Below are 24785 nucleotides of genomic sequence, written 5' to 3'. Positions count from 1 at the left end.
GTTTCAGCGGGAAAGTGGAACTGATCCACTTCAGATCAGCCATGATCTTATTGAATGGCGGGGCAGGCTCGAAGGGCTAGATGGCCTACTCCTGCTCCTATTTCTTAAGTTCTTATGTATGTCGTCCTCCTCAAGAGTATCCAATGCAGTATACTTGTTACTGAGAGGAACAGCTACAGGGGATCCCTGTACTGACTGCTTCCTGATGTGGAGATACCGGCGTTGGACTGAGGTAAACACAGTAAGAAGTCTGACAACACCAGGTTAAGTAAACTCACTGTAAGAGAGTTTACTCTCAAATAAATTGATTGGATTTAAACCTGGTGTTGTCAGACTTCTTACTAACTGCTTCCTCCCAGCCCCCCTCTCCGTCACCCATCCATCTTCATTCTCCGGAATATCTAAATCCATGAAGCTTCTATCTATGACCACCTCTGCCTCCCGAATGATCCGAAGTTCATCCAGCTCCAGCTCCAGTTCCCGAATGCAGTTTTTGAGGAGCTGGAGATGGGTGCACTTCCCACAGGTGAAATCAGCAGGGACACTGATGGCGTCCCTCACCTGGAACATTCTGTAGGAGGAACATTGCACTGCCTTCCCTGCCATCCCCTCTGGATAAAAACAAAAGAAAGATCTTGCCTGATATTCCCTCACTCCCTTCGGTTCGAGGAATAAGCGAAAAAACAGAAAGAAGAAAGTTTACCTGTTCTCACACCAAGTTTTTTTTTCAGATTAGAGGAGAACATAAGAACATAAGAAATAGGAGCAGGAGTAGGCCATCTAGCCCTTCGAGCCTGCCCCGCCATTCAATAAGATCATGGCTGATCTGTCGTGGCTCAGTTCCACATTCCCGCCCTCTCCCCATAACCCTTAATCCCCTCGCTTCTCAAAAACCCATCAACCCGCGTCTTAAAAATATTTAGCGAGGCAGCCTCCACCACTTCAACGGGCAGAGAATTCCAGAGATTCACCACCCTTTGAGTGAAGAAGTTCCTCCTCAACTCCATTCTAAACCGCCCTCCCTTTATCTTGAGGCTGTGCCCCCTAGTCCTACTATCCTTTCTGAGCGGGAAGAGTCTCTCCACCTCTATCCTATCCATCCCATTCATCATCTTATACATCTCAATGAGATCTTCCCTCATTCTTCTAAACTCTAACGAGTACAAGCCTAGTTTATTCAGGGGGGAAAGTGGGAGACTCTAGATGTGTAGAGACTCAGGTTTCCTCCCCGTTCAAATTTATTGGGTGAAAAAAAACGTCCCAGGTCTCACTGGGGCCGAATTCCGGTTTTACACTCCCGGCTGCCCTGGAGAATAACAACTCCGATCAAAAAAGTAAGGTCAAAATTCCCCTTCCCTACTAGCTCTCCTCACTGAATCACCACTCCAGCTGATCCTCTGGAACAATGAGGATTAATAAAACCAATATTCAACAAAATATCCAACTCACAGTAAGGCCCAAGGCTGTGCACAGTGATATTTTTCTGACTCCATCAGCCTGGATTTATTCTTAATAATATTGAGTTCAGGGTGAAGCAGATTACAGGTGTATTTGCTGTATAGAAACGTGTGTATTTTATGGACATTCAGCCCCATTAGACTGTTGCAGCATTCCCATTGGATCCTGATTGGCCGGGATCTGAAATCTATTCAACTTAAAGAATGGTTTGGGTTCCGGTATAATTCCTAAAATCTGTCAGTAATTTCTAAAGGAGCTTTCAGACACTTAGTGGGCCAGCCTTTGCCTCTCCATTTGGAGCCACTGTTCTGCTCAATCACACCTTCAGCCCCACCTTTGAGGCCATTGTCATCAGTAAAATCCTCTCTCTCCCCATGGTTATTCCCCTTGGGATGAACCCACCTCACTCCCTTCAATCCAAGGCTCACAGAGAGCAACGGCTACAACTGGTTTCACCAATCATTGGCTTCATTGGATGGGCCACTCAGGCACCATCAGGCCCTGCTATCCCCTCCCAAAACCATTCACTACTCCAGCATCATCCTGGAATGCAAAGGAAGCTCTTTCCATCTTTTCTCCATTCACAAACATCCCCTTACATCCCTCTCCTGTCAACCCACTGGCTCACGTCCAAACTCTCTCGGGGTTCAGTTGGGGTCTGTAGTTTCCGTGTGTCTCCCCCTGTTTCTCTCCCCTCCCCCCAGGGTGGGTCCTACATTGCAGAGTATTGTGAATGATCCCAGCATCACCAGCAGTGACAATGCTCCTATAGTTGAGCTTTAAGTGGTACTAAATACTCTGGATGTCAGGCTCCAGCTGATGTGAGGAGCCAATGAACAGCACAGTTAGAGCAGGCTGACCACAGAAACCACGGCAATGAGCAGCCAGCAAACGTGAATGTTCTGCTTCCATCGCGGTGAATGGGTGTGGGTTAAACACACGCTGTAGTGTAAAAGATTGTCATAAGATACAGCGCGATAGAGATCAGCTGCAGATATGGGTGGAGAAATGGCAGATGGAGTTTAATCCGGGCAAGTGTGAGGTGCTGCACTTTGGGTAATCAAATGTTAAGGGTAAGTATACAGTTAATGGCAGGACCCTGAACAGCACTGATGTACAGAGGGACCTTGGGGTTCAAGACCATAGCTCCCTGAAAGTGGTCACACATGTCGATAGGCTGGTAAAGAAGGTGAATGCCATGCTTGCCTTTATTGGTCGGGGCATTGAGTACAAGGGTCAGGGTGTCATGTTGCAGTTTATAAAGCTTTGGTGAGGCCACACTTAGAGACTTGCATTCAGTTCTATTTGCCACATTACAGGAAGGATGTGGATTCTTTGGAGAGGATGCAGAAGAGGTTTACCAGGATGCTGCCTGGATTAGAGGCAATGAGTTATAAGGAGAGGCTGGACAAACTGGACTTGTAGCATTTTTGTAGCACCTTTAACATAGCAACACATTGTGGGAACAGAGTCAATAGGGAGGTTTAAGGAGCTTTTAGATAAGCACATGAATGTGCAAGGAATAGTGAGATATGAAGCAAGGACAGGCAGAAGGGGTGAGTTTAATTTGGCCTCATGATCAGCACAACATCCTGAGTTGATTTCTGGTCATCACATTACAGGAAGGATGTCCTGTGTGGAACTCTGGGAATGTGTTGCTATGTTGCCATGTTGTAAATCTCAATGACTCTACGACTCGAACACCCTCTTTAGAACATAAGAACTAGGAGCAGGAGTAGTCCATCTGGCCCCTCGAGCCTGCCCCGCCATTCAATAAGATCATGGCTGATCTTTTTGTGGACTCAGCGCCACTTACCCACCCACTCACCGTAACTGAGTTGTGGAACTGAGACACGACAGATCAGCCATGATCTTATTGAATGGCGGGGCACCCTCAAAGGGCTGGATGGCCTACTCCTGCTCCTATTTCTTATGTTCTTATGTTCTTATGTAACACTTAATTCCTTTACTGTTCAAAAATGTATCTATCCTTGCCTTAAAAACATTCAATGAGGGAACCTCAACTGCTTCACTGGGCAGGGAATTCCACAGATTCACAACCCTTTGTGTGAAGAAGTTCCTCCCCAACTCAGTCCTAACTCTCTCCCCCTTATTTTGAGGCCATGCCCCCTAGTTCTAGTTTCACCCGCCAGTGGAAACAACTTCCCTGCTTCTATCTTATCTATCCTCGTCATAATCTTTTATGTTTCTCTCAGATCTCCCCTCTATCTTCTGAATTTCAATGACTATAGCCCCAGTCTACTCAGTCTGTCCTCATAAGCCAACCCTTTCAGTTCCAGGATCACCCTAGTGAATCTCCTCTGCACCCCCTCCAGTGCCAGTATATCCTTTCTCAAGTAAGGGGACCAAAACTGTACACAGTAACTCCAGGTCTCACCAGCACCTTATTCAGCTGCAACATAACCTCGCTGTTTTTAAACTCCATCCCTCTAGCAATGAAGGACAAAATTCCATTTGCTTCTTAATTACCTGCTGTACCTGCAAACCAACTCCTTGAGATTCCTGCACATGGACACCCAGGTCCCTCTGCAAAGCATTTTCATAACAGTCCATTTTGCTGTTATTCCTACCAAAAGTGATGACCACACATTTATCAACATTGTACTCCATCTGCCAGACCCTCACCCACTCACTTAGACTATCTGTATCCAAAGAACATAGAACATTCCAGCGCAGTACAGGCCCTTCAGCCCTCGATGTTGCACTAACCAGTGGAACCAATCGAATGACCCTCTAACCTGAACTATGCCAATGTTAACCATATGCCTATCCAATGACCATTTGAACGCCATTAAAGTTGGCAAGTCCACAACTGCTGCAGGCAAGCCATTCCACACCCTTACTACCCTCTGAGTAAAGAACCTACCTCTGACATCCATCCTATATTTTTCACCCCTCAATTTAAATCTATATCCGCTCGTGTTAGCCGAGGAAAAAGACTCTCACTGTTCACCCTATCTCACCCTCTATGCCTCAATTAGGTCATCTCTTAAACTTCTTCTCTCTAACGAAAACAACTCAAGTCCCTCAGTCTTTCCTCATAAGACCTTCCCACCATACCAGGCAGCATCCTGGTAAACCTCCTCTGCACCCTTTCCAATGCTTCCACACCCTTCTTATAATGCGGTGACCAGAACTGTACGCAATACTCCAAGTGCGGCCGCACCAGAGTTTTGTACAGCTCCCTCTGCAGACTTTCAGCATCCTCTGCACACTTTACTCTGCCACTCACCTGAGTGTCATGTGCGAATTTTGACACACTACAATTGGTCCCTGATTCCAAATCATCCATGTTAATCGTAAACAATTGCGGTCCCAACTCTGATCCCTGAGGCACACCACGACTCACTGATTGCCTACCAGAAAATCACTTATTGACCCCCACTCTTTGCTTTCTGTTAGTTAACCAATCCTCTATCCATGCTAATACATTACCCAGAACACTGTGTACCTTGATCTTATGTAGCAGTCTTTGGTGTGGCACCTTGTCAAATGCCTTCTGGGAATCCAGATATACCACATCCACAGGTTCCCCACTGCCCACTGCACATGGAATGTTCTCAAAGAATTCCACCAACTTAGTCAAACATGACCTGCCCTTCATGAACCCATGCTGCGTCGTACCAATGGGACAATTTATATCCAGATGTTTCGCTAGTTCTTCCTTGATGATGGTTTCAAGCATTTACCCTGCTACAGAAGTTAAGCTAACTGGCCTTTAGTTACCCGCCTTTTGTCTACCTCCTTTTTCAAAAACCACATTTACTGTTTTCTAATCTCCCAGAGTCCAATGAATTTTGGTAAATTAGCACTAGTGCATTTGCTATTTCTCCCGCCATCTCTTTTAGGACGCTGGAATGCATTCCATCAGGACCAGGAGACTTGTCTACCTTTAACCCCCCCCCATTAACTTGCTCAACATTACCTTTTTCATGATAATGATCGTTTCCAGGTCCTCACCTGCCATAGCCTTCTTGTTGTCAATTTTTGGCATGTTATTTGTATCTTCCACTGTGAAGAGCGACACAAAATATCTGTTCAATGCCTCAGCCATTTTCTCATTTCCAGTTATTACACCCACCCCCCTTCTCATCCTCTAAAGGACCAATGTTTAGTTTCATCACTCTTTCTCATTTTATATATTTGTAGAAACGTTTGCTCTTTGTTTTTATATTCTGAGCTAGTTTGCTCTCATAATCCATCTTACCTTTCTTTCTAGCTTTTCTCATGGCTTTCTGTTGACCTTTAAAGATTTCCTAATCCTCTAGTTTCCCACCAGTCTTTGCCGCTTTGGATGCATTTTCTTTCAATTTGATACCCTCCTTTATTTCCTTCAATATCCATGGCTGATTATTCCCTTTTCTACAGTCCTTCCTTATCACTGGGATATACTTTTGCTGAGCATTGTGAAAGATCACTTTGAAAGTCCTCCACTGATCCTCAATTGTCCCACCGTAAAGTTTTTGCTCCCAGTCTGCCTTAGCCAACTCCTCCCTCATCCCTTTATAATCTCCTTTGTTTAAGCACAAGACACTGGGATTGGATTTTTCCTTCTCACGCTCCATCTGTATTTTAAATTCAATCATTCTGTCATCGCTTCTTCCAAGAGGATCCCGAACTGCAAGATCATTAATTATTCCTGTCTCATTACACAGGACCAGATCTGGGATAACTTGCTCCCTTATCAGTTCCATCACATACTGTTCAGGGAAACTATCGTGGATACATTCTATAAACTCCTCCTCAAGGCTGCCTTGACTGACCTGGTTTAACCAATTGAAATGTAGATTAAAATCCCCCATGATAATTGCTGTACCATTTTTACATGTATCAGTTATTCCTCTGGTTTGTTTCTCGTCCCACCAAGATGTCATTATTTGGTGGCCTATAGACTACACCAATCAGTGACTTTTCCTCATTATTATTTCTAATTTCCACACAAATGGATTCAATCTCTTTTTCCATAGAACCGATATCATCGCTCACTACCGCCGTGATATCATCCTTAGATATCAGAGCTACACCACCTCCCTTACCTTCCTGTCAGTCCATCTGAACAGTTTGATAGCCCTGGATATTCAACTCCCAGTGGTGACCATCCTGTAACCATGTCTCTGTAATGGTCACCACATCAGACTCGATCACAATGATTTGTGCTGTCCACTCATTTACCTTGTTTCGAATGCGATGAGCACTCTGATAAAATGCCCTTATGCTAGATTTTGTAAGGTTCTTTTGAATTCTAACACTTCCATTCACAACATCTCCTGAGTTCTCCTTCCTTTTAACTTTTTTCCTGATTTTTGATGTAGTTGGAATCTTCTCCTCACATTTTCTCCTTCCTTCTCTGACTCTTTACACAGGTTCCCATCCCCCTGACATATTAGTTTAAACCTTCCCCAACCGCTCCAGCAAACACTCCCTTCGGACATCAGTCCCAGTCCTGCCCAGGTGTAACCCGTCCAATTTGAACAAGCCTCACCTCCCCCAGAACTGGTCCCAATGCCCCAGGAATCTGAAACCCTCACCCGAAACCACCTCTTCAGCCACATATTTATCCAATAAATCCTCTCATTTCTACTCTGACTAGCACGTGGCACCGGTAGTAATCCTGAGATCACCTCCTTTGAGGTCAGACTTCTTAACTTTTCTCCTCGCTCCCTGTATTCTGCTTTTCGGACCTCATCCCTTTTTTTACCCATGTCACTTGTACCAACGTGCACTCCGACCACTGGCTGTTCACCCTCCCCTTTCAGAATGTCCTGCAGCCGCTCTGAGACGTCCTTGACCCGAGCACCAGGGAGGCAACATACCATCCTGGAGACTGGTTTGCAGCCACAGAAACGCCTGTCTATTCCCCTTACAATTGAATCCCCTGTAACTATAGCACCGGCACACTTTTTACCCCTCCCCTCTGCAGCAGAACTAACCATGGTGCAATGAGTTTGGCTGCTGCTGCTTTCCCCAGAGAAGTCATTCCCCCCAACAGTATCCAAAGCGGTATATCTGTTTTACAGGGGAATGGTCACAGGAGACTCCTGAACTTCCTGCCTTTGTCTCTTGCTCTGTTTGGTGGTCACCCATTCCCTTCCTGCCTGTGGAGTCTGAGCCTGTGGTCTGACCCCTCTCTATACGTGCTATCCACAACACTCTCTGACTCACGGATGCGCCACAGAAACTCCAGCTGCCGCTGGATTATATTCCTGATATCTTTATCAATCTCTCCTTAGCTCTGACCTATCGCTGACCTTCTATTCTGCTCCACCTCCTCCACCCCCCTCTCCAACTCTCTCCTTCATCACATTTCTATCCTTCAGTTCTGTAGAAGAGTCACACAGACTCGAAACATTAACTCTGTTTCTCTCTCCACAGACACTGCCAGACCTGCTGAGTTTATCCAGCACTTTCTGTTTTAATTAGAAGTTACAGTTTGTTTTGCATGAACATTGAGAGTTTTATGGTGAACATTACTGATACTAGCTTTGTGTTCCATTTTTATTGACTAAAAACAGAAACGGATGCTGCACAAATGCAGGGTGTTGTTGTTGATCAGAGTTTGCACCAATCCGGATATCAGCTTTTGCATTTTGACCTTCCATGGGTTTGAAATGTGGTGTGAGTGAAGATAGAGGTTGATAAATGGACAAACAAAAATAAGGTGTTGGAGCTGTGGTTTGTGTGTTCTCTTACTCGTTTCAACTCACAAATAAAACCAATCTTCAACAAAATATCCAGTTCACTGATCATCAGCCTGGATTTATTCTTAATAATATTGAGTTCAGGGTGAAGCAGATTACAGGTGTATTTGCTGTATAGAAACGTGTGTATTTTATGGACATTCAGCCCCATTAGACTGTTGCAGCATTCCCATTGGATCCTGATTGGCCAGGATATGAACTCTATTCAATTTAAAGAATGGTTTGGGTTCCGGTATAATTCCTAAAATCTGTCAGTAATTTCTAAAGGAGCTTTCAGACACTTAGTGGGCCAGCCTTTGCCTCTCCATTTGGAGCCACTGTTCTGCTCAATCACACCTTCAGCCCCACCTTTGAGGCCATTGTCATCAGTAAAATCCTCTCTCTCCCCATGGTTATTCCCCTTGGGATGAACCCACCTCACTCCCTTCAATCCAAGGCTCACAGAGAGCAACGGCTACAACTGGTTTCACCAATCATTGGCATCATTGGATGGGCCACTCATGCACCATCAGGCCCTGCTATCCCCTCCCAAAACCATTCACTACTCCAGCATCATCCTGGAATGCAAAGGAAGCTCTTTCCATCTTTTCTCCATTCACAAACATCCCCTTACATCCCTCTCCTGTCAACCCACTGGCTCACGTCAAAACTCTCTCGGGGTTCAGTTGGGGTCTGTAGTTTCCGTGTGTCTCCCCCTGTTTCTCTCCCCTCCCCCCAGAGTGGGTCCTACATTGCAGAGTATTGTGAATGATCCCAGCATCACCAGCAGTGGCAATGCTCCTATAGTTGAGCTTTAAGTGGTACTAAATACTCTGGATGTCAGGCTCCAGCTGATGTGAGGAGCCAATGAACAGCGCAGTTAGAGCAGGCTGACCACAGAAACCACGGCAATGAGCAGCCAGCAAACGTGAATGTTCTGCTTCCATCGCGGTGAATGGGTGTGGGTTAAACACATGCTGTAGTGTAAAAGATTGTCAAAAGATACAGCACGATAGAGATCAGCTGCAGATATGGGTGGAGAAATGGCAGATGGAGTTTAATCCGGGCAAGTGTGAGGTAGAACATAGAACATAGAACATTACAGCGCAGAACAGGCCCTTCGGCCCACGATGTTGCGCCGACCAGTTACAAAAACAATGACCCACTAGCCTATACCAATCCCTTTTCGTCCATAAACCTATCCAGAGATCTCTTAAACGCCCCCAAACTAGACGCATTTACAACTGCAGCAGGCAGGGCATTCCAATCCCTCACCACCCGCTGGGTAAAGAACCTACCCCTGACATCCGTCCTGTAGCTACCCCCCCTTAATTTAAAGCCATGCCCCCTCGTGCTAGCTTTCTCCATCCGAGGAAAAAGGCTATCACTATCCACCCTATCTAAACCTCTAATCATCTTATATGTTTCAATAAGATCCCCTCTTAGCCGCCTTCTTTCCAACGAAAACAACCCCAAATCCCTCAGTCTCTCCTCATAGGACCTCCCCACCATACCAGGCAACATCCTAGTAAACCTCCTCTGCACCCTCTCCAACGCCTCCACATCCTTCTTGTAATGCGGGGACCAGAACTGCACACAGTACTCCAAGTGCGGCCGCACTAGAGTAGTGTACAGTTGCAACATTACACTGCGACTCCTAAATTCAATCCCCCTACCAATAAACGCCAGGACACCGTACGCCTTCTTGACAACCTTATCTACTTGATTCCCAACTTTCAGGGATCTATGTACACACACACCTAGATCCCTCTGTTCATCCACACTATTCAAAGTCCTCCCGTTAGCCCTATACTCGACACATCTGTTGCTCCTACCAAAGTGAATTACCTCACACTTCTCCGCATTAAATTCCATCCGCCACCTCTCGGCCCAGCTCTGCAACCTATCTAAGTCTCCCTGCAGACTATGACACCCTTCCTCACAATCTACCACACCTCCAACTTTGGTGTCATCAGCAAATTTACTAATCCACCCAACTATACCCTCATCCAGATCATTAATAAAAATTACAAACAACAGTGGCCCCAGAACAGATCCCTGAGGCACACCACTCGTAACTGCACTCCATGATGAATATTTACCATCCACCACCACCCTCTGTCTCCTATCCGATAGCCAATTCCTGATCCAACTTCCTAGATTACCCACAATCCCATACATCTGCATTTTCTGCAGAAGCCTACCATGGTGAACCTTATCGAACGCCTTACTAAAATCCATGTATACCACGTCAACTGCCTTACCCCCATCCACCTCTTTGGTCACCTTCTCAATAGGTGCTGCACTTTGGGTAATCAAATGTTAAGGGTAAGTGTACAGTTAATGGCAGGACCCTGAACAGCACTGATGTACAGAGGGATCTTGGGGTTCAAGTCCATAGCTCCCTGAAAGTGGCCACACATGTCGATAGGCTGGTAAAGAAGGTGAATGTCATGCTTGCCTTTATTGGTCGGGGCATTGAGTACAAGGGTCAGGGTGTCATGTTGCAGTTTATAAACCTTTGGTGAGTCCACACTGAGAGACTTGCATTGAGTTCCATTTGCCACATTACAGGAAGAATGCGGATGCTTTGGAGAGGATGCAGAAGAGGTTTACCAGGATGTTGCCTGGATTAAAGGCAATGAGCTATAAGGAGAGGCTGGACAAACTAGGCTTGTTTTCTATGGAGCGGCAGAGGCTGAGGGGAGACCTGATAGAAGTCTATAAAATGATGAGAGGTATAGATAGGGTTGACAGTCAGAATCCTTTTCCCAGAGTTGAAATGTCTAATACGAGGGGACACGCACTTAATGTGAGAGAGGGGAAGTTCAAAGGAGACGTGAGGGGCGAGTTTTTCCCACAGAGGGCGGTAGGTGTCTGGAACACGCTGCCAGGGGTGGGAGTGGAAACAGAGACGATGGGGAGGTTTAAGGGGCTTTTAGATAAACACATGAGTCTGCAAGGAATAGTGAGATATGGAGCAAGGACAGGCAGAAGGGATGAGTTTAATTTGGCCTCATGTTCAGCACAACATCCTGAGTTGATTTCTGGTCTCCACATTACAGGAAGGAATGTGGAACCCTGGGAATGTGTTGCTATGTTAAGGGTGCTACACAAATGCAAGACATTGTTGTTCATCGAAGGCCTGTTTCCATGCTGTAAATCTCTCTGACTCTACGTCTCGAACACCTTCTTTAGACTTTAACACTCCCATTAACACTCCCTTTCTCTTTTATTCCTGATATCTTTGTCAATCTCTCCTTAGCTCTGACCTATCGCTGACCTTCTATTCTGCTCCACCTCCTCCACCCCGCTCTCCAGCTCTCTCCTTCATCACATTTCAATCCTTCAGTTCGGTAGATGAGTCACACAGACTCGAAACATTAACTCTGTTTCTCTCTCCACAGACGCTGCCAGACCTGATGAGTTTATCCAGAACTTTCTGTGTTACTTGGAAATTACAGTTTGTTTTGCATGAACATTGAGAGTTTTATGGTGAACATTACTGATACTAGCTTTGTGTTCCATTTTTATTGAATAAAAACAGAAACGGAATTGAATTCCTGAGTTGTGTTGTGGATTTCACTGACGGATATTTCCTGATGTTGTGTGTGGAACCCTGGGAATGTGTTGCTAAATTAAGGGTGCTACACAAATGCAGGGTGTTGTTATTCTTCAGTGTTTGCACCAATCCGGATATCAGCTTTTGCATTTTGACCTTCCATGGGTTTGAAATGTGTTGTGAGTGAAGATAGAGGCTGATAAATGGACAAACAAAAATAAGGTGTTGGAGCTGTGGTTTGTGTGTTCTCTCACTCTTTTCAACTCACTGTAGAACACAGAAACATAGAACAGTACAGCACAGTACAGGCCCTTCGGCCCTCAACGTTGTGCTGAGCTATGTCCAAACCCAAGATCAAGCTATCCCACTCCCTATCATTCTGGAGTGCTCCATGTGCCTATCCAATAACCGCTTGAAAGTTCCTAAAGTGTCCGACTCCACTATCACAGCAGGCAGTGCATTCCACACCCCAACCACTCTCTGAGTAAAGAATCTACCTCGGACATCCCTCCTACACCTCCCACCGTGAACCTTATAGTTATGCCCCCTAGTAACATCCCCCTGAGGAAATAGTCTCTGAATGTTCACTCTGTCTACTCCCCTCATCATCTTATGAACTTCTGTTAAGTCACCTCCCATCCTCCTCCACTTTAAAGGGAAAGGCCCCAGCTCCCTCAACCTTTCCTCATAAGACCTACCCTCCAAACCAGGCAGCATCCTGGTAAATCTCCTCTGCACTCTCTCCAGTGCTTCCACAACCTTCTTATAGTGAGGTGACCAGAACTGCACACAATATTCCAAATGTGGTCTCACCAAGGTCCTGTACAGTTGCAGCATAACCCCACGGCTCTTAAACTCAAACCCTGTTGATAAACACTAACACACTATAAGCCTCCTTCACAGCTCTATCCACTGAGTGGCAACCTTCAGAGATCTGTTGATATGAACCCCAAGATCTCTCTGTTCCTCCACATTCCTCGGAATCCTGATGATGATCCTGTAATCTGTATTCTACCAAAAGTCCTATCAAAATGAATCATCTCGCACTTATCAGGGTTAAAATCCATCTGTCCCTTCTCTGCCCAGCTCTGCATCCTATCAATGTTTCTTTGCAGCCTACAAGAGCCCTCCACCTCATCCACTACTCCACCAATCTTCGTGTCATCAACAAATTTACTAACCCTCCCTTCAGCCCCTTCTTCCAAGTTATTGATAAGAGTCACAAATAGCAGAGGACCCAGCACTGATCCCTGTGGAACACCGCTGGGAACTGGCCTCCAGTCTGAAAATTTTCCCTCCACCACCACCCTCTGTCTTCTATGAGATAGCCAGTTACTGATCCAATCGGCCCAATTTCCTTCTATCCTACACCTCCTTACTTTCTTCATGAGGCTACCAAACCCTATCAAATGTCTTACTAAAATCCATGTATCCAACATCAACTGCTCTACCTTTGTCTACATACTTAGTTTCCTCCTCAAAGAATTCAATCAAATTTCTGAGGCAAGACTGACCCCTCAGGAAATCATGCTGAGTATCCCGGATTATGCTGCATCTTAGCAAATGATCATAAATCCTATCCCTCAGGACCCTTTCCATTAACTTACCAACCACCGAAGTAAGACTAACTGGCCTACAATTACCAGGGACATTCCTATTTCCTTTCTTGAAGAGAGGAACAACATTCACCACTTTCCAATCCTCTAGCACAATCCCTGTGGACATTGAGGACCCAAAGATTAAAGCTAAAGGCTCCACTATCTCATTCCATGCCTCCCAACCTATCCTGGGATGTATCCCATTTGGCCCAGGGAAATTTTCAACCTTCAGGTTTTTTTAAATTGCGAACACATCTTCCCTCAGAACATCTACCTCCTCCATCCTGTATCACTCACTCATCCTCAAAAACATGGCCCCTCTCCTTAGTGAACACTGAAGAAAAGTATTCATTCAACGCCTCTCCTATCTCTTCTGACTCCATGCACAAGTTCCCACGACTATCCTTGACTGGCCCTAACCTGACCCTGGTCATTCTTTTGTTTCTCACATGAGAGTAAAAAGCCTTGGGGTTTTCATTAATCTGCCCCCTCCGAGCTCTCTAAGCCCTTTTCTCAACTCATTCCTTGCTACCTTGTAACCCTCAAGCGACCCAACTGAACCTTGTTTTCTCATCCTTACATACGCTTCCTTTTCCCTCTTGACAAGACATTCAACCTCCTTTGTGAACCATGGTTCCCTCACTCAACCATTTCCTCCCTGCCTGACAGGGACATACCTATCAAGGACACGCAGTCTTGGTTCCTTGAACAAGCTCCACTTTTCGTTTGTGCCCATTCCTGACAGTTTCTGTTCCCATTTTATGCTCCCTAATTCTTGTCTAATCACATCATAATTACCCCTGCCCCAATTATAAACCTTGCCCTGCCGTGTGACCCTATCCCTCTCCATTGCAATAATGAAGGACACCGAATTGTGGTCACTATCTCCAACGTGCTCTCCACAAATAAATCTAACACTTGTCCCGGTTCATTAGCCAGTACCAAGTGCAATGTGGCCGCACCTCTTGTCGGCTTATCCACATATTGTGTCAGGAAACCCTCCTGTACACACTGTACAAAAACTGCCCCATCTGAACTGTTCAAACTATAAAGGTTCCAATCAATATTTGGAAAGTTAAAGTCACCCATGATAACTACCCTGTGACCTCCACACCTATCCATAATCTGCTTTGCCATTTCCTCCTCTACATCTCCGTTACTATTTGGGGGCCTTTGGAAAACTCCTAACAACATGACCGATCCTTTCCTATTTCTAACTCCAGCCCATATTACCTCAGTAGGCAGATCCCCCTCGAAATGCATTTCAGCAGCCGTTAAACTATCCTTGATTAACAATGCTGCTCCTCCACCTCTTTTACCACCTTCCCCACTCTTACTGAAACATCTATACCCCAGAACTGCCAACAACCATTCCTGTCCCTGTTCTAACCGTGTCTCTGGAATGGTCACACATCATAGTCCCAAGTGCCAATCCAAGCTCCAAGTTCACCTTCCTTATTCTGGATGCTCCTTGCATTGAAATGGAAACACTTCAACCCACTATCCTGTCTGCCTGTACACTCCTGTGGCCATGGAAGCTTCCTCAGTACCTCACTATCCTTGACACTGGCTTTTGAACGACAGTTCATTTTCCTATCCCCCTGACAAATTAGTTTAAACACACCCCCGCTCAACTCCCCCCCACCCTGCTTCCAGCACCCCCACCACCCCCCGCTCCCACCCCTCCACCACCCCCCAACTCCCCACTCCCCCACCTGCCCCCACCCCACCCCCCCCCCACCACTCCCCCCCCTTCAAACCAACCCCAACACCCACCCACCCCCACCCTGAAGAGCCGTAGCAAATTTCCCTCCTCGGATATTGGTGCCCCTCTGGTTCAGGTGCAAAACGTCCTGTTTGTACAGGTCCCACCTTCCCCAGAATGTTCTCCAATTATCCATGTCAATGAAACCCTCTCTCCTACACCATCCCCGCAGCCACTTGTTAATCTGCACTCTCTCCCTGTTCCTCAGCTCACTAGCACGTGGCACCGGCAACAAACCAGAGATGACCACATGCTTTATCCTGGCTCTCAGCTTCCATCCCAGTTCCCTAAATTCCTGTTTTAAATCACCGTTCCTTCCCTTACCCATGTCATTGGTACTGATGTGCACCATGACTTGTGACTGTTCCTCTTCCCCCTTAAGGATCCTGAAAACACGGTCCGAGACGTCACGGACCCTTGCACCTGGGAGGCAACATACCATCCGTGAGTCTCTTTTGCCGCCTCAGAACCTCCTATCTGTCCTTCTAACTATTGAGACTCCAATAACTATTGCTCTCCTGCTCTCCTCCCTTCCCTCCTGAGCCACAGGGATGGAATCAGTGCTGGAAATCCAATCACGTTGGCTTACCAATGGTAGGTCATTCCACCTCAACAGTATGCAATGCTGTACACTTCTTATCGAGGCAATCGACCACAGGGGATCCCTGTACTGACTGCTTCCTCCCAGCCCCTCTCACCATCACCATCTATCTTCATTCTTCGGAGTAACTGCATCCATGAGGCTTCTATCTATGACCACCTCTGCCTCCCGAATGATCCGAAGTTCGTCCAGCTCCAGCTCCAGTTCCCGAATGCAGTTTTTGAGGAGCTGGAGATGGGTGCACTTCCCACAGGTGAAATCAGCAGGGACACTGATGGCGTCCCTCACCTGGAACATTCTGTAGGAGGAACATTGCACTGCCTTCCCTGTCATCCCCTCTGGATAACTTGCAGATAAAACAAGAAAAGGAAAGAAAGAGCTTGCCTGATATTCACTCACCCCCTTTAGGTTAGAGGAGGTGGAAGGGACACTACAAGTGTAGTGTCTCGGGTTTAGGAACCACCCAACTTATATACAGATCAAAATAATAGTTGGCGGAGTGGGGCTGGGGGTGCGACAGGACAGATGAGAGATCACGTGATGGGAGATAACTCTTTTTTAGTCATCCTTTGGTGGTTTCCAAAATGTTCCAAACTTGAGGGTCAGAGAGTGCAAGCTGGGCCTCTCCTCGTTAGAGTTCAGAGGAATGGGATAATCTAATTGAAGCATCAGATTCTCAGGGGGTTTGACGAGATGCGCTCTGAGAAAACATTCCCCCTTTTGGGAGAATCGAGAAGGAGGGGCAGAGTGTGAGATTAGGGGAAATGGAGTGAGGAGAAACTCCTTCTATCTTCTTGTTAATCTTTGGAATTCTCTTCTCCAGAGAGAGAGAGAGAGAGAGTTGGTCACTGAATATATTCAAGGCTGAGTTAAACAGATTTTTGATCAATAATTAAGTTAATGATTATGGGAAGCAGACAGGGAAGTGGGGTTAAAATTGCCATCCAATCAGCTAGAATATTATTGAATGGTGGAGTTATACCCAGTGGGCTGAAGGACTGACTCCTGCTCCAATTTCTTAGGATCTTACATTGGTTTTGACTGTCTGCCCGAACATCTCCTCAGTGTCTCAGAGTTACTTCTGTTTTAACGCTCCTGTAATGGCTTTACTACCTTTACACCTAAATAAATGAAAAATATTACTGTTGCTGAACCTGCTACTCCAACAATTTTCCCAGGAACACTTCACTGCTGATTATATTTTTCTTGAGTTCCTCCCACTGTTCCATTTCCTCTTTTACAGCTATTTCTGAGATGTTACATTGATCCTCTCGAGTGGAGACCAATGCAAAATGTCTGTTCAGGTCATCTGCCATCTCCTTATTTTCCATTATTCATTCCCCAATCTTATTCATTTAAACTCTTTCCAGTCATTTAATTTACTGTGACAAACCAAGGACAGGCGTTAACTCAAATTCTCCAAAACAAACTTCAGTTCTGTTAGCACTTTAGATTCCAAACTCAAACTTACAACAGTTGCAAAACTTCAACTCTTAACTGGACATTAACTCGAATGATTTAACTGAAAAGAGATCCCACCGATTTAGAACAAAATGGCCAGGCCCATTCCCAATGAAGATTCTGCCCTCATGGTCCTCCTCTGAAGATATTCTTCAATTGCATTCTTGTGATGGTTAATCCCGGCCTTATCATTAGAGACAAACATGTGTCTCTATTCTCAGAATGTCCTCACCTTCCAGAAAGTTCTGCAATAATCAGCCAATGGTGTAACCAGAAACCGATCACATTATCAGACCAGGCCAATGGAGTTACTGACAGAAAATTCCAGAATGCTTGGTTTAAATGGCACGTAGGTCACAGAGCCATCAGCCATATATGGATACGGCAGGAAATCTCAGCATCATCGAGTCCAGTCTTATCCAAACATTCTCCCGTATTTGATCAGCACAGCAAGGGTCAGGTCACAGCTCACAGACCAGTTCACAGCTCACAGCAACTTTGCAGGTTACATCTGTGTTTGATTATAACTGGACCAAAATCCCAGCATGCTTAACTCTCACACAATTGCTCTTACAGCCAATATTGCCGTTATCATTCTTAAATCACTGCTGGAGCTGTTCTTTCTGCCTCCGCTCCAGAAACACTTTCCAACAGACCAAAACTCACTTTGAGTTATTTTATTATTGAAATGTCTGTTGAAATTCTTATCGCAGTTTGTAATCTTCCTCGCTAGCTTTCACCTGTATTTTATTTCCCATTTGTCTTTTTGCTGCTTTTTGCATTCTCTCCAATCCTCTGACCTGTTATCCTTCCTTCTGCAATTCTGTGCTTTCTCTTTACATTTGATACCATCAACTAAAAGAGAGAAAGTTTGATCGCTCTGGTTCCTCTGTTTCTTGTTCTTATTCATAACTTTATATATTATCTGATAAACTGACCAATAATGGGGAACTGGCACTGAATATATAATTAGTTTCATTCTAAATTAAACCTCTCACTTTGAAAAGTTCCACCCAGGAAGGGGAGCAGCCATTGGCTCATTGTCTTCCTTTTTATCTAAATTTTAACTTCATTCGCTGGTGAAGAAAAGGATATTAAACCAGCTGCAGTTGCTGGGACACCTTGTGTTTCAATGTGTTTACTGGACATACAATAAATGGTGTGGAGAAACAGGATTGTCACTCTGTCGAGATGATCAGTAAAACTCTTTTTGTTCTAACTCTGTCCCTCTGTGTTTCTCGGGGTAAGTACAAGTTATGGTTTGGTTTGGAGAAGTTTCACTTGTGATTAAAATAGCTCTCCCTGGTTTGTGCTGCTGTGTGTGTCAGCTCCTGTATTGTGTGTGGGTTCTACAGTTAGAACAGTCAGAACTGGAGATTTATCATTGTATTGAGATAGTTTAGTGTATCTGACACAGAATTACACAGGCTGGGAACACGGGTCACAGAACTGAGTGTTCCACCATTCTTTCCAGTTTAATGGGACAATGGGTTTGACTGACAGTCTGCACATTAAGTGGGTGTATTTGTGGGCACTTCGAGGTAGCAGTGTTAACCACTGTGCCACCGTGCCACCCCACCACTAGCAACACTACCCCACCTCCTGCTTTTCCTGAACTTCCTAAATGTTGACTATTGTTGAATATTCAGTCCCCAGCCTTGGTCCCCCAGCTGCTGTGTCTCCGTAATGCCTATTAGATCATTCCTGTTTGCTTCTATTTGTGTCATCAATTCATCTATTTATTGGGAATGCTGTGAGCATTCACAGTGTTTTTCATTCTGTATTTTGAGCATTATTGAGGATTTTGACTCAATTTGATGCAGGCCTTTGTTTCTGCAGCCTTCGATTATTGCTTTTCAAATTCCCATTCCAAGCTTTTTCTCCCATCTGAATTCCCAGCCAAGATTACTCAGGCTGCCACCTTATTGGCTGATGTTACCTACATTAAAACTTGAAAAGAAGGTCATTGTCTGGAAAGCACCTTGAGATGATGAGTAGGTGTGAGGAGTGCTGGATGATTACAAGTCTTTCTTGCTTTTACTGTCAGATTATTAATGAATTCTGGCTCATTACAAAATCAAATATGTCCCTTAATGTGTCTGAAACATATTCAGAAACTGTTCAATCCACAGCAATTCCTTGCTATGAACTCACACAGCGACATGGAACGTTGTTACTGATAGAGATAAGAAGCTCACAACAGCCTCAGTAAATTCCCAGACAGAGGTTTCAGATCAGATGGGAAATGAGAGAATAACTAGGACACAGCAACAAGCCACATCCTGTCATCAAATCCACAAAATCACCAGTTACACCTGAACCTCAACACCATGACAAGTGAATTGCAGGTTGTAATGTCTAAGGTGTCTTTCCCTCACCGTTCAGTGATAATACCACAGCATCATGTTCAATCCTTCTTTCTTTGTCTGGGGAACTCCACTGTGTCTCTAACCAGCTCATTCTCTGTTGCCCCCAGGACTGCTCTGACCTAGATCTTGTTTTGTGTCAATAGGTCTGATTGTTGCCCCAGTCCCTGTTCTTGTGTTCCACCTTACTTTCTCAAAAATTTTGAGCTCCCCCGGAATATTTTCCTTTCCTGTTGCTGCTACGGTGGCACAGAGGTTCGCACTGCTGCCTCACAGTGTCAGGGACCCGGGTTCACTTCTGGCCTTGGGTAGCTGTGTGGAGTTTCCATGTCCTACCACTTTTTTGTGGTTTTCCTTTGAGTGCTCTGGTTTACTCAAACACTCCAAGGATATTTAGTTTAAATTGATTGGTTAAATTGCCCCTTCGTGTCCAAAGATGACTAGGTTAGGTGGATTGGAAATGGGAAACCTTTGGTTTGATGGGGATAGGATCGTGTATGATGCTCTTTTGGAGATTCTGTACAATCTCGATGGGCCAAACAGCTTCTTCTGTAGTGATTCTGTGATTCTATTCTATACTGCTGTGCTAATTCACTTTGTGTTCCACACTGCTTCTCTTTATTCTGCTCTTTTGTTTCCTGGTTACAGATTTCTGAATCTATTTTGGTGAAGTGCTGCCTCATTGATTTCCTGTCAGTTTGGGTCTATCTGCTCCATCTTGTCTTAGTTTCACTTTTAATGACAGGATTTGGATTTCCCTCTCAGCAAACCTTCACTGCTGCCTGAAACTCTCTTCCCATTTTCCGTCTGTGTGTTTGAATTGCTGAAGCTCTGCTGCATTCTGTCCCAGGCTTCTTCTCTTCAGTTCAGTGGGTGCAAGAGTCTAGCGACTGAGACTATCGAGAGTTGAGTTGTCACTGCTGCAAACCTCTCCATTCACAGCTCCAGCTGTCCAGCTTGGTTTCCCTATTCTCCGTAGCAGCTGAGTTTTGGGGAATGAGTGTTTTTCTTTTATTCCAGGTGGGAATCGCTATAAGACCAGCATTTATTGTCTATCCCTAATTGCCTTTAGGATGGTGGTGGTGAGCTATGTAGCTAGACAAATAATGTGGATACAAGAGCATCTTAGGGAACAGATATTCTGCACAGAATAACTCACCACCTGACTCCCCAAAGCCTGTCCACCAAGGCACAGGTCAGGAGTGTGATGGAATATTCTCCACTTGCCTGGAAGATGCAGCTCCAATAACACTCAAGAAGCTCAACACCATCCAGGGCAAATTAGCCTGTTTGATTGGCACCCCATCCACCACCTTCAACATTCACTCCCTCCACCAATGGACACACAGTGACAGCCGTGTGTACCATCTACAAGATGCACTGCAGCAACTCACCAAGGCTCCTTTGACAGCACCTTCCAAACTCAATTTGATTTGATTTGTTATTGCCACATGTATTAGTCTTCAATGAAAAGTATTGTTTCTTGTGCGCTGTGCAGACAGAGCATACCATTCATAGAGAAGGAAAGAAGAGAGTGCAGAATGAAGTGTTACATCAGATCTAGGGTGCAGAGAAAGATCAACTTAATATGAGTAGGTCCATGCAAAACCACTCCCACCTGATCTCCTTCCTAACAGCACTCTGGGTGTCCCTACCCCAGAAGGAGTGCAGCGGTTCAAGAATGAAACCAGACGCTTCCTTCCGAAGGGCAATTGGGAATGGGAAATAAAGTTGGCCGAGATATCGATATTTACATTAATTTTATTCTATTGTTGTTTTCTATATTTCTCACATATGTGACGATAGTGTGCCTTTTAAAAATGTATTTTAATCATGTTTCTGGTTATCCTATTATACAAAGGATATTATTAAACTCGAAAGATTTCAGAAAAGATTTACTTGGATACGACTGGGACTTGAGTTATAAGGAGAGGCCGGACAGACTGGGACTTTTTTCTCTGGAGTGTAACAGGCTGAAGGGGTGATCTTATAGAGGTCTATAAAATAATGAGGGGCACAGATCAGCTAGTTAGGCAATATCTTTTTCCAAAGGTAGAGGAGATTAAAACTAGAGGGCATAGGTTTAAGGTGAAAGGGGAGAGATACAAAAGTGTCCAGAGGGGTAATTTTTTCACACAGAGGGTGGTGAGTGTTTGGAACAAGCTGCCAGAAGCAGCAGTAGAGGCGAGTACAATGTTGTCTTTTGAAAAGCGCACACCCCCAACCTACCTCGATCGCTGCTCTCCCTCCACCATCCTTCTGACCTGCACTCATTGGACAGCCTGCAGCACCTTCCTGGCCTTCCGCTGGCGTCTGCTGGAGGAGGGGGTCGGGCTCAGATGGATCTTTGGTTGGGTGGGGGTGGAGATTATCCAACGTACATCGTCCCCCCGATCATCAATCACCGCCCCCCCAACCAGAGATCCATCTGAGCCCAACCCCCCACCCCTCCAGCAGAGCAGGAAAGCCAGGAAGGTGCTGCAGGATTTCCAGTGAGGTCAGAAGGATGGGGGAGGGAGAGCAGCGATCGAGGTAGGTTGGGGGTGAGCTCTTCCGAGGGGGGCCTGCCTCCTGGGGGGTCTGACTGGGGGGTGGCCTGCCTCCCACGGGAGTCCAATCATGGTCGGGGGGGAGGCTGCCTCCCGGGGGGGTTCGATTGGACAGGGGGTGGGGGGTGTGCTCTGCAAAGGGGGACCAGCCTTGCAGGGGGGTTGGATCATAGGGGTGGTGGGGGTGGGTTCCACCGGGGGGCCCTGCCTCCCGGGGGGGTTGGATCACGGGGGGGGGCAGATCTGCCGGGGGGGTTCGCGGGGGGTCTGTGAAGGGTGTTGGAGGAGGATGGGCTTCGGAGGTTCCCCTGCAGAACAGGAATCCGCTTCGGATTTTTATTCTGCAGGTTGGTAACGGCACGGATCCGGAACGGACCCAAAGACGGGAAAGTGGGATTTGGCGGGAGAGTTCGGCGCGCGGCTCATTAAGTCAATTTAATGCTAATACATTTAAATCGTCGGGCTGCCTGATTGGTGCACGGACCGGATCCACGCCCAAATCCGGTGTCAGTAAAGGTGCGATCTGCTCGGATTCGGATGCAGATCGCGTTACAGCCCCGACCCCAAATTTACCGCCATTTCACACCCGTTTTTGGTAAAATCAGGCCCTTAATGTCAAACTCTCCCATGTTCTGATCACTGTTTGCTAAATGTCCCCTTCCAGTCAGATTCTGAATTAAACCTGTCTGATTATTCATTACTAAATCCACACAAACCCCACCCAGACTGACTGGGTGCTGGGAACACAAACAATTGCCGGGACATTGAGTACAAGGGTCAGGGGGTCATAAGAGAAAAGGACAAAGAAAATTCCAGCACAGGAACAGGCCCTTCGGCCCCTCCAAGCCTGCACCGACCATGCTGCCCGACTTAACTAAAACCCTCTACTTTTCAGGGACCATATCCCTCTATTCCCATCCTATTCATGTACTTGTCAAGACTCCCCTTAAAAGTCACTACCGTATCCTCTTCCACTACCTCCCCTCGGCAACAAGTTCCAGGCACCCACCACTCTCTGTGTAAAAAATCTGCCTCTTACATCTCCTTTAAACCTTGTCCCCCGCACCTTAAACCTGTGCCCTCGAGTAATTGACTCTTCCACCCTGGGAAAAAGCTTCTGACTATCCACTCTGTCCATGCCCCTCATAATCTTGTGGACTTCTATCAGGTCTCCCTCAACCTCCATCGCTCCAGTGAGGACAAATCAAGTTTTTACAACTTCTCCTCATAGCTAATGCCCTCCATACCAGGCAACATCCTGGTAAATCTTTTCTGTACCCTCTCCAAAGCCTCCACATCCTTCCAGTAGTGTGGGAGCCAGTATTGAACACGATATTCCAAGTGTGACCTAATCTAGGTTCTATAAAGCTGCAACATGACTTGCCAATTTTTAAACTCAACACCCCGGCAGATGAAGGCAAGCATGCCGTCTGCCTTCTTGAATACCTTCCCCACCTACATTGTCACTTTCAGTGACCTGTGTACCTGTATATCCAGATCCCTTTGCCAATCAATACTCTTAAGTGTTCTGCCATTTACTGTATAGGGTCTGCATCTGACATGTTGCAGTTTATAAAGTTTTGGTTAGGCCAAACTTGCATTCAGTTCTATTTGCCACATTACAGGAAGGATGTGGATGCTTTACAAATATATAAAGAAGAGGAGGCTGGCTAGAGTGAATGTTGGACCCTTAGAGGATGAGAGGGGGGATTTAGTGGTGGGAGATGAGGAAATGGCTGAGGCTTTAAATAAGTTTCTTGCCTCGGCCTTCAGGGAGGAGGACACGAATAGTTTGCTGGGTATTAAAGATAGAAGGATGGTAGGAGTTGAGGGCTTGAATGCGATTACTGTCACTAGAGAGGTAGTGCTTGATAGACTAACGGGACTGATGGTGGACAACTCCCCAGGACCGGATGGAATGCATCCCAGGGTTCTGAAGGAAATGGCAGAGGTGATAGCGGATGCCTTTGTGATTATTTATCAAAATTCACTGGATTCCGGGGAAGTGCCGGAAGATTGGAAAATGGCTAATGTTACGCCGCTGTTTAAAAAAGGTAGCAGGCAAAAGGCAGGGAATTATAGGCCGGTAAGTTTAACGTCTGTAGTTGGAAAAATGCTTGAATCCGTCATCAAAGAAGAAATAGCGAGGCACCTAGAAAGGAATGGTTTGATAGAGCAGACACAGCACGGACTCGTTAAGGGGAAGTCATGTTTGACAAATTTATTGGAATTCTATGAGGATGTGACTAGTGCGGTGGACAGAGGGGAACCGGTGGATGTGGTGTTTCTCGATTTTCAAAAGGCGTTTCAGAAGGAGCCTCACAAAATGTTGCTTCAGAAGGTTAGGGGGCATGGAGTTGGGGGTAAGGTGTTAGCGTGGATAGAGGATTGGTTGTCTAATAGGAGGCAGAGAGTTGGTATCAATGGGTGCTATTCGGATTGGCGGTTGGTAACTGGTGGAGTGCCGCAGGGATCGGTGCTGGGGCCTCAGTTAATTACCATTTATATAGATGATCTGGAGGAGGGGGCTGAGTGTAGGATGACGAAACTTGCTGATGACACAAAGATGAGTGGAAAAGCAAATTGTGTGGAGGGTGTGGAAAGTCTGCAGAGGGATCTGGATAGGCTGAGCGAGTGGGCGAGGACCTGGCAGATGGAGTACAATGTTAGCAAGTGTGAGGTTATCCACTTTGGCAGAAATAATAGTAGGAGGGATTATGACTTAAA

The sequence above is a fragment of the Carcharhinus amblyrhynchos genome, chromosome 12 (genome assembly GCF_965287045.1).
Source record: "Carcharhinus amblyrhynchos chromosome 12, sCarAmb.v2.hapA, whole genome shotgun sequence".
NCBI classification, from domain to species: domain Eukaryota; kingdom Metazoa; phylum Chordata; class Chondrichthyes; order Carcharhiniformes; family Carcharhinidae; genus Carcharhinus; species Carcharhinus amblyrhynchos.
The sequence above is the reverse complement of the archived record's forward strand: the minus strand, read 5'-3'. Positions refer to the sequence as shown.